Here is a 12,417-nt window from a genome sequence, read left to right as displayed (position 1 = left end):
CAATTTTTATGGAGATCCATTCACAAGTATGGCCTCTAGAGAGGTCATAAGGTTTTTCTATTTTTAGACTTACTGACCTAGTTTTTGACCGCACATGACCTTGTTTTGAACTTGACCTAGATATCATCAAGATGAACATTCAGACCAATTTTCATACAGATCCCATGAAAAATATGGCCTCTAGAGAGGTCACAAGGTTTTTCTATTATTTGACCTACTGACCTAGTTTTTGACGGCACATGACCCATTTTCGAACTTGACCTAGAAATCATCAAGGTGAACATTCGAACCAATTTTCATGAAGATCTCATGAAATATATGGCCTCTAGAGAGGTCACAAGGTTTTTCTATTTTTAGACCTACTGACCTAGTATTTGAGCTCATGTGACCCAGTTTTGAACTTGACCTAGATATTGAGATAAAAATTCTGACCAAGTTCCATGAAGATCCATTGAAAAATATGGCCTCTAGAGAGGTCACAAGGTTTTTCCATTATCTGACCTAATGACCTAGTTTTTGAAGGCACTTGACCCAGTTTCGAACCTGACCTAGATACCATCAAGGTGAACATTCTCACCAATTTTCATGAAGATCTCATGAAAAGTACGGCCTCTAGAGAGGTCACAAGGTTTTTCTATTAATTGACCTAAGGACCTAGTTTTTAAAGGCACGTGACCCAGTTTCGAACTTGACCTAGATATCATCAAGGGAAAATTCTGACCACTTTTCATGAAGATCTTGTGAAATATATGGCCTCTAGAGAGATCACAAGGTTTTTCTATTTTTAGACCTACTGACCTAGTTTTTGACGGCACGTGACCCAGTGTAGAACTTGACCTAGATATCACCAAGATAAACATTCTGACCAACTTTCATAAAGATCCCATGAAAAATGTGACCTCTAGAGTGGTCACAAGCAAAAGTTTACGGACGCACGCACGGACGCACGGACGGACGACGGACACCGCGCGATCACAAAAGCTCACCTTGCCACCTTGTGACAGGTGTGCTAACAATACATTTAGTCGTCGGGTAGTGATTTTTATGCAAGAATAGCGACAATACACGTTTGTTTTGTGTATTAACCCTTTGATAATGTTTGTGACCTCGACCTTCGGTCTTGGTCACAAACAATCACGCGGGCTTCTGCAGAAGTTAATACACACAAAAAACGTGTATTATCCCTACAATGACGACGGCAGGTGTGGAAACGACAGTACATCTGGAAGACATGAGTTACTGGCCTGCGTGCGCACGGCTCTGCTGGAGACTCCGGAAGTCCGATGATACAGCTACACAAAGAAGACTACCTTCTGTTCGCCTGCTATATTGTCAACGCAAGGCACGCGTGTCCGGTCTTGTCCGATGAGCTTGCCTTTCCACCTACATTCTATTTTCGGACTTAAGTACGTCCAGGTTAATTGGCCGCTGTACTTATAGTCATTAATTGGCAACAAAATTCATTCTGTTTGGACAAAACTCTCTGGGAATTGCAGAGAGATAATCTTTATCCCTATTTGGCAACAAAAACACCATTTAAGAACATGAAAAGGGATATGTTCGCGGTCTATACGCTATGTGGCATTTCTATGCTTCGGCGGATGGACCGTAATTAAACTTAAACACTGACTGAATACGTGAAAAGACTTAGTTACACTGTTCAAACAGCATGAAATTTATTTTTAGCTTGTGGGAGAGTCAGTATTTAATATCAAAACTCCTTACTGTTGCATATGGGAAATCGTCATGGAAATGACTTTTAATTTCCAAGTATTTGTAATACAATGCATTGATACCACCTATGCATACTCTTGTGTGTGCATACTGTGATTAAAAGAAAGATATAATAAATTTTGTTACACCAGATGAAGCATAATTGAATATGAAAATTCTTTTGAAAAAAAAGATACTTACATTTTTTAAACTCCTGAAAGTACCCTGACCAAATTTGATACTACAAACTGAAATTATTTACAAAGGTGTTGAACATAACGCATTTGTTTTGGTAACCATTTAAATACTTTGGTAAAGCGACATTGACAAAAGAAAAATAATAATATTTGAGTATAGGGGAAAAGGTCTTGCCATATAATATTTTACAACAGTATTTGTTGAATTTCTTTACGAAAAAGCACTTGGTGTTTTTCGGATTATTAGTATAATGCATAATGCAGTATGAATAGTATGAGAATACGTTTGTAACATAAAAGATAAAATTTTGATACATCTCGTTAGTAAATATCGTTCCAGGGGGCGTTGCACCTTACATTACCTCTCATAAAAAGGCTCAATCAAACATAGTCTTCTATGTTTTTGCTTGGTTGCATTCTATGCTTCCAAAGGATCTCTTTACAGATTTTATTAGTACTAATAATTAAAAGCTCATAATGCATTTGTTTAAAATGTGATTGCCACATTTTCCGGTATGAACATAAAATACATTAATTTCTTGTTAAATCCTATTTCTGATCAATACTTTCTTTAATATTTGTCAAAGATTTGGATATTGCTGAATATAGTAGAATGTTTAATTGAATCTATTGTTTTTTGAATTATCTCCCTTTATAGACCTTTTTACAGAGAGTTATTTCCTTAGCAACGGGAAACAATTTTCGCGCATGCGCACTCTACGTAGGGAAAAAAGATATGGCCGCACAATATAAATTACGTTAGAGTTATATTTCATTTCAATCTATTCGATCAATTATGAATTTGTTTTATAGTAAATATCCACCGCAAGACAAAGGAAAATATATTCTTCTACTTCTATTGGATACTCGTCTGCAGATCCACTGAGTAGACATCATCGACGAGGTGCGCGTGTGTGAAATTTAAAAACGCGGGCTTACTTGACTCCCATACGCGGCGTCAGGCGTTCCAAGATAAAACTTAAAAAAAGGTGAATTTGTGGGCACCAATGGCATGGCAGTCCATCACTCCTTGGTTTTTTAAACTCCAACATGTATTCATACTATACAAGTGATATCTATTTACATTGTGAAACGGGTGTAGACAGCTGTTTTCAAATTGCTTAGGCTGTCCACTGTTGTGATGTTAACTGGTAAATTGTTCCATTGGACCGCAGTTCGCGGGAAGAATGAATGTATGTAGATCTTTGCAAACCCACAGCTGATATACTTTAACTAATGCGCATTATCTTTGATGATTTTTCAGCAATTTTTAGGTTAAGAAAAATGAAAAAAAAAGAAGATATTTTCCATGAATTAATTAAGTAATAATAAAGTTTTTTTTTTTGTTTTATTTCCTAGCATGATCTCGCAGAACTTACCACCTGTCGCAGTAAGTTTACATGATACTTGTATATAATTAAAAGTCGAAGTTGAAAATAAAATGTTCAATTAACAAAGTTCAGCCTTAGATTTTGTATCCCATTATACTCCAATGGGGATCAATTCATTCTATATTAAAAATTGTTATTATTTATTTCTATTGATTCTTTGAATTTGAAAGATTTTTAACAGTATCAAAGTGGTTCGGATGGTAAATGCAGCGGTCAGGTTTAATAGAGAGGGGGCGGGTAGCGCGGAGGGGTGTCTACACTTACATTTTTTATCTGTTCTTAAACGATATTTATGTTAGGGTCTTGATCACCTAGGTGACCTATGTTTTATCATGTCATTTGCATAATAGTTACGTAATAATTTCCAGTATATTACTTAAAACAGCAACTTCGGTGACATGGAACCGTGACCCCTAAGTATGTAGATGTTATTCAAGTCGGAGAAAAATATATATACAACAACTATTTGAAGTTGTGGGAAGAAATAGATAAAATGAAAGAAAATATGAGCCGTGCCATGGGAAAACCAACATAGTGGCTTTGCGACCAGCATGGATCCAGACCAGCCTGCGCATCCGCGCAGTCTTGTCAGGATCCATGCTGTTCGCTTTCAAAGCCTGTTGGAATTAGAGAAACTGTTAGCGAACAGCATGGATCCTGACCAGACTGCGCGGATGCGCAGCATATCGAACTTTCTGTAGTATGCGGGACAGCTTAAGCCTAGCTCGGAGAAAAATCGATAATGCGACAGGTATGATCGTTATCGTCCGTAAATTTTACGTAAACTTCCGAGATTAAGCGGGGATCATAAATCACCTTATCTACAAAATCGATATTTTTTTCCTGATTTCAACTTGTCCCAAGCAGTCACCTATAAGGAGAGATCGTGTTTGCATACAAATTCTATTTTTAGAACTGATAAGACAGTGATCGGATGAGCAGAAGCCGACCGCCCATGTTTTTTGTAAACAGTGATGTTTTTCTAACGGTCTAAACTTTCTTAAAACACAAATTACATAAATAATTTTTTGATCAATGGAAAGGTTATAAAACAAGCAATTTATTGATTACTTTTAATTGTTATTTTGAAATAAAATGGATTAATTATGAACGCTTAACTTACACTGTTTTTCTAAAGGTTGTGAAAATCACTACGCCGCTTTTAAAATTATATGTCATTTAAAACGTTTATTCATTGAAAAAAGATATTTGGATACAAAAATATGAAGATTGTTAGTATTTCAAATCTTTTTGAATTTTGAAAATCCATAAATGAGCAAAAAAAGTTATTAAAAATTAAAAATTCTGATTCAATACGCAAACGGTGTTAAAATCATTTGTTTTGCCAGCCACCAGATTAAACAGATGTTAACGCGTGACGTCACGGCGATCTCTCCTAATAGGAGCCTTCAGGTAATAAGTAACTTTGTCTTTACTCTACCTAGCATTTAAGACACTTGTAGAGAGTGATGTGACATGAGCGAAGGAAGAGTGAAGTTTGAGATATAATAAAATTTAAGTAAAATAATAAAGAAAATAAGTACACTAAAAGGGCATATCATATCTTTTCCTTGCATCTCTATTTACATATTTAGCTGGTAGTACCAGAAAGGTCTGTAGTCGTTCCAGGTAGTACTTAAATGTCTTTTTCCCCGTGAAAGCATTTTATCATTTAAGTGTGTAAGTCAACATTGTAATATTTCAAAATTTGTTTAGCAATAAAGGTGTTTACATCAACACAAACTATAACACTGTACGTATATAATAACCACATGAATAACTTCAGTTTCATGTATCACCGTAGAATACTGAAAACCTAATATGCAAATATAAATGTGTACGCATGTTAACAACTTTTCTCTTTTCTATATATTGGTATGAAAATAGAATCGCTTAATTCACAGTCAAGTCAAATGTTAGTTTTAATTTATAATTTTGTTAAGTATACTTAAGTATACTCTTTACTGGCCTAATAAAACGGATAGGGACTATCTGTTTGAAATAATTCAAATTATTATTGCTATGTATAAGAAATAAATACTGTTTTATTTTAAAAACAGAGATGAAATACATGTACCCACGTCAAGTTGCAATACGTTTTGTTTATTGGATATACACATCAGTAGCTTACAAACGTGTAATATTTTCTCGCATAAGAAAGTAAAGTTTGACATATATAGACACATTGTATAAATATAAAGAAATGACAATCATTTCCACTTCAACGTAGAAAACGGCAAAATTTGTAGTTTCCTATGCACCTAACACCCAAGTTGCACGTGCGAAATCTGACTTGAAAGAAGGGGACAAAGTTATTCAGAGATTGATGCCCACGGAGCGATGGACCCTGTTTTCATGTACGGAATCGTGCACACTTCAGAATTTGTAACTTTACATTTAAAAATCAAATGTTTTTAAGTGTCGCTTGAATAAGCAATAAACAGAACAGATAATGATCTTAAACAAGCAATACAATGAAGCAGTCGAAAAAAAAACATAATCATTCGTAATGTCTTGTTTACCTTAATAAAGAATAAAACATAAGCATTGTTTTTTTTTTATTAATTCCCATTTTATTGCCGTTATTAAATGCCTCCTTTTTTCAAAGTGACATATGCTATAAAAGTGCGAAATATCCACTATCACCCCCATAATTATCCATGCATGGTGTTAAAATTTTATTACAGTGAAAAGGTAATAAAAGTAACAAGCAAGGGACTATCTAATTAAGTATCAGTTAGAGCTTCATGTTGAACAATTCTCCTCTTTGGCGATCTTATCAGTACATCTACGGCACATATTCTGATAAGCCAGCAGACAGCGCAACTGATAAATCCTATTCCTAAACTTACATTGATTTATATAGGAAAATGATACATTTACTATAGAAAATGTCATAAATTACACATTTCTATTTATTCTATTATACCATCCCTGATATTTCCTTAAAAAACAATTCAATACCTTTACGATGGTATATTTTTCTTCAAAATAAGTCAATATTTGGTTGCTTCTAAATTCGTTTGAAAAAAGTCTCTCAAATTCAATATACTCCCTATATATATTTGGCAGAATTACACGATAACCCTGTTTTTACTGATTATTTTTGATGGAAATATTAAAGTTAAATTTCCATCCCTGATATATGTAGAAAGTTTCCGCCATGCGCATTCTAGATCTATATTTTATTATAGAATAAGTTATTTCTTTCTTGCTTCTAAATTAGTTTAAAAACAGAGTTTCAACGTTTTCTGTATATTGACAAAAACGTGCTTAGTTTTACGATAGAGCCGTGTCGGAATAGGAATACATGATTGTATAATTATTTATATATATGATTTTAGGTGCGTTCCGTCTGACAAATGTTCTTTTAAAAGTTTTTTTCTTTTTAAAGTTTTCGTGGCATTTTCCTTTGAAGATACTGAGATATGTTTTTTAAAAGTTCGAAAATAAAAGTGAAAGCAGCTCTGTAGTTGCATTACAGTAATAACCGAAATAATAATACAATATATTTATTATGACTTATTTTGACAAAATGACAGGGTGTTTCAGTAAATTAATTTATTTAAACTTTATTTAATTAATTTATTTATTAAATTTAAAGTGTCATTTTGGTCAGGTAGCATCCTGTTTCTTGTATACATGTATATCATCGTGGCACGGGACAGCGTATTGTATTGACAAAATATTAGCATTATAAATTTTATGGTCATATGCCTTAAATCAGTGTACGCAGAAATTAAATTATGTTAATTATATTCTAAAGGGACACGTATGTTGCTATCCGAATCAAGGCATGTATGAATGAAAGGTATAACATCGTGACACGTGCCGATGTATGACATAAGTATTTGAATTTAAATGCGTGATTTATGTCAAAGTAGCGGATTGTATCAGTGAATTAGAATTAAAATTGACAAGATATTGGCTATGATTTGTAGGTTTTTTTAATACGAACCTTGTAAAATGTTCCAATAATTAAATGGAATAACCAATTGTAAAAAAATCTCGCAAAGAAAGAGTTGAAATGTTCCTACATTTTTCGAAATCTAAATGGCTATAATTTTTGACAATGTAGTACTAAACTTAAATGCCTTTCAAAGAATTAATATGAGATTACAAACTTGATAGCAGTTTTCTAGTGCGTGCCGTTTTACGCCAAAAAGATGTTTATCTCTTAATTAGATGTAATTAACAGTGGACAGATGCACATGTGTTTCATAATGAATGGAGAATCGACAACTAATAATTACCACATGTGTTCATTTGGGCCAACATTTTAGGTTTTATTTTTTTTTTCACGTTTTACCCTTTATTAAAAATAATAAGTAACAAGGAAAGAAAATAATTCTCTAATTAAACTATATAATATAATTACGTATTGTCCGTAAGTATTGACCTGGCACTCATGAATATTCCGTATGTTTTCGTAAATAAATTTTCGGTGTCCGAACCTAAACAACGATATAACTATTGAAATGCTAATTATATACCATCATGTATCATGCGGACAAAGCGTTTTGCCACTGACCGCAGGGTAGTGTGTTCGAGTCATCTGTCTGACATTTTATATATATATATATATATATATATATATATATATATATATATATATATATATATATATATATATATCTATATATATTTTTTTTTTTTTTTTTTTTTTTTTTTTTTTTTTTTTTTTCTGTAAAAGACGGAAAACGTGTCACACTTATCATGATTTATCAACGAAAAACTCTATGGTGACCATTCTTCTACGTACTTAAAACCGTTCTATAAAATGTCGTTTAAAATCTTCAGGACCGGGCAAACATTCATACAATAATATAACTATAGATACAAATACAAGCACAAGGAATTATATTTTATATTTCATCGTAAAAAGCATTAAAAACAGCCAATTCTAATGTGTGTCCATACCATAAAGTTTGTCAGTAATTAAGTTTTAAAGCAATTTGAAAAAGAAAATGAAAAACTCGCCAGTGAAATGACCACAGAAGAACTTAAAACAAGACTGAAATCACTAGGAATCACTACAAAAGTTACTCCGCAAAGCCACTGATGCTTATTGATAAGTGTGTGTTAATATGATGCAAAGATAAGGCTTCTGAAAATAAGGGGAATGGTGTTGGAGATGATATATTATAAACAGATGTGCAGATATTGTATATAATGTACCTAATTCAATATTATCAAATTTCATAAGAACTCTATATTTTATCATAGCTGCATGCGTACATTTAAAACAGGGTATAGCCATTCATCCATACATCTTACTCATGTATACTTTGAATTGTTTGAGTACCAATACATGATATTATTAAAAGATGTGCAATGAAATTATTGAATAGATTTGGTAAACTTGATAGATCTATCCGCTTGTTATTCAGTCTGAAGAATACATCAATTATTTAAAGAAAAAAATCTGATTTCTGATCTGATAATAAATACTATCACAAAACATATCACTATCTTGTATTGAAATGTTTTCCTCTCGTACAGTTTAACTACTTTTGTTGGATTAAAATTTCAGATCAGAAATCTATAAAACTATAAATCGAATAAATTTCTAATGAAACACTTGCGTATTAGGTGCGAAAAAGTATCCATTGTTTCGTGCAAAGCACAGAAAATAAATTGCTAAAATATTTTGTTTAAAGAAAAACATCAGTCACAACATTCACATTCCGAATGAAGAATGCTGTTCATTTATATTAATTGAATGTATATAGACAATCAAGCATGTAAGAGATGTCTAGTTACTTTATCACTGTTTGAGATAAGAGTTATCAAAGCGCTAAGGGGAGAAAACGCTAACAGAGAAACTGACTTAATCGTAGTATTTGCACACTTCCTTCCCCTGATAAGTGAGGAAAATTTCTCAGTATGACTCAAAAATTTATATCTATTACATCTGATTGAAATAAAAATCCCGATATGAAACTGTCAGTTTCTAAATTAATCTTCGCTTACGCTGTCAGAGTTTTCATTAACATGCTAAAAGATTGAAATACGGATAATTTACTCTCGATCTTATCATTCATTAATATGTATAAATTGTCATTTAACCAAATTAAAACAGTTCACTGAAGCGAACTGGTTAAAGAAAAGGTTGAGGAATCTTGCGTGTCAAGGTGTGTGCAAATAACAAAAATAAATCGCACATTTTTGACAGTTGACGACTATCTTCATCCAATACAAGGATCATATTTTGATGTACTTAAGAAAACAATTGGACAAATAATCAAGCTGACACTTTCTCTAAGTACAGACAATTTCATCTTTGTGTCTGCCTTTTTTCCCCAATAAAAGATCCCATATGTATCTACTTTTGTTTACCTCTGGTCCCTTCTTTCACGCATTCGCATGTCAAAATATGTATAACATTTAATCATTGTTATGAAAAATAGACGCAAAATAATTGATAAATTATGATAATTACATCCAGGTATTTAAAAACGTAAATTTACTTTGACATAAAATTTGCCGTAACTGGAAACTACCTGTATACCGAGTCGTCTGCTCGCATTCGGAAAAATCCGGAAAATTCCGAGTCGGCCCGAGTCTTCATTTTAAAAGTAATAGTGATGTTATAAAACACCCAAAGGGTAAGTTAAATAAAATATTTTTTAAAACTATTTTTGCACAGTTGATTCGAGCAATAATTATTCTGTAGAACATCTCCGAAGCAAAAACGATTATTTTCACCGATTTCCGTACTTTGAACAATATACAAACAAAAATTACCCTAAATTTTAGCAAAAAATAGACATCTACAATTGACGTCAATGGAAAACAAGGGTGGTAAGTTTAAAAGTCCAAAGGGTAAGCGAAAGCGTAAACTTACAACATTTAAAATTATATCATCATTTAGATGAAATATTAAATCAACGAATGCCACCGAAGCAAATTCGTTATTTTAAGCCATTTAAAAGATATAGCGAATAAATCGAAATTATCCTTCTTTATTTAATGTGTCAAAAAATCGATAATGCCGATTATTGGAAAAATTGAAAGTTCAATATGGCTGGTCTGGATCCATGTTGGTCGCAAAGCCACTATGTTGGTTTTCCCATGGCGCGGCTCATATGACATTTTTAGATGTTATTATTAAGCAACAAGTTTTATATTTGTATGATGTGGGGAAATAGACTTGAAATGCTCGTTCTTCTACTGACGAAAATAGGAATAAAACAGGTTTTTCAGGAGAGATATGATTAATAACATACATGTCTTTAATCAAAGCATACTGTATAGTAAATTACTTGACAGAAATCATCTTTATAGTGGCAAATAAAATCGTAATATAATAATAATTTTATGTAGGTTTTCTTATCGTTGAGCGTTCTTTTGCCACACGTCAAGAGCGCATGCACGTTAAAATCAAAACATCCGTGAAATTGCATAGCGACCGATAGCTTTTATAAAAAGGTCTTTAGCTTTAACTATAACAGTTCATGTGTAATATCAAAAGTAGTGCTTTTCTAACCATGTAAGTACGCATAACACCTATTTGGAAAGCTGTTTCATCAAAATTTAAAGCATTATGAACCTTTAATATCTCTCTTTAAACTAGACATTCTTGACAATACATTCAGTGTAACTGTGGCAGTACAATTTGTAATTTAATGATGATTTTATGTGGACTGGGACGGAATGCTATGTAAGGCCGAACAGTACTAAATGTACAAGCATGAAAGCCATCTGATCAAAACGGGTTGTTGAACATTAATTACTTTCCAAATACTTTCCAAAACGGGACGCATTATGTGATGGCGCGTGCGTCTGTGTCCGTCTGTCTGTCCGTCATGTGTCCGGAGCATAGCTTAACAACCATTGAGGGTATTGACTTTAAACTTTGCATATAGGTAGATGACAATACTTGGATCCAGACCTCTAGCTCTAAGGGCCAATGTCACACTAAGATGTTCAAGGTTAACACGTTCTGTTTGTCCGTTCCATAACTGTGCCATCGATGAAGGGATTTTAGAATTACTTGGCATAAATGCTATGTGTTGGGCGGGGGGGGGGGGGGGTCTAGTTCTTTAAAGTTTGCTCCTAAGATCCTTTAGAAGCATAGAACACACCCAAGCCACACTATAGAATATTCGATTTGATTGAGAATCTTCATTCTAAGGTAATGAAAAGTGCAACACGCCCAACCAATTCTTAGCACCGGCTAGGAAAAATGTTAAAAATAGTAAAGCTGAATGCACTCCCCGATCCCAAAAGGTAAACCAAATACCAAATGGAGAACACAATATTAATTTTTATTTTGTGACGAGTATATGGTTAAAAGGAAGTTCACTTGTATAGTACTTATTGAACTTATTAAAATATCATTATCATTGTGAAACTGTTTCTTAAACGGATTCTTAATAGCTTCTATTGTTTTAAATGATTGATTCATGTTTTGTTTTGTTTTTTTTTTCTGAGAAAAGTTGAAGGATGATTTTTGTCTCTTCAGTATTTTATGTGATGCAAAAGGAAGTAAAACCTATATCAGAATCGTAAATATAACTTGCAATCTTCATGCGATTACGTATTCTCGTTACAGATTTGATGTGCACAGTCGTTCTGCGCATGTCACGAAATCATTATCATCGGAGCGCACGGCAAAAATACGCAAATTTTTCATGTCCGCAGGCTTTTAATGTATAATATACTCTGACTAAAGGTTATGGCTTACAAAATGTATACATTAAAGATAAAATATCTAATCGCTTGAATCCGCTTGAGTTTGACACTATAGCCTCAGAAAGCTATTCTGTCGTGGGTTGAAACCAACCAATCAGAGTTTTGCGACTGGTACAACCTCTGGCATATATCAGCGAGCTTTGATTTTATTGGACGTCTGCGTTCTAGGTTGTGATAATAAAGATAATAAATTTGGAGATCAGTATAAGAATTCATCTTTTTCATTTGTCAATTTCAAGTCTGACCAGTCACATGCTAGATCTTAAGAATCAGTTTTATAAACCTTGTCGACCCCGGTTTAGACCTCCAGTTTGACGTAAAATGCGTGCGTTTACAATTTGGAATTACCGTACTTTAAAGGTGGTTGAAAAAGTTTTGGTCTTCGTAACTTTTACGTCTGATCATTTACACGAATTTAT

Source organism: Mercenaria mercenaria, chromosome 12 (assembly GCF_021730395.1).
Source record: "Mercenaria mercenaria strain notata chromosome 12, MADL_Memer_1, whole genome shotgun sequence".
In the NCBI taxonomy this organism is placed as follows: Eukaryota; Metazoa; Mollusca; class Bivalvia; order Venerida; family Veneridae; genus Mercenaria; species Mercenaria mercenaria.
The sequence above is the reverse complement of the archived record's forward strand: the minus strand, read 5'-3'. Positions refer to the sequence as shown.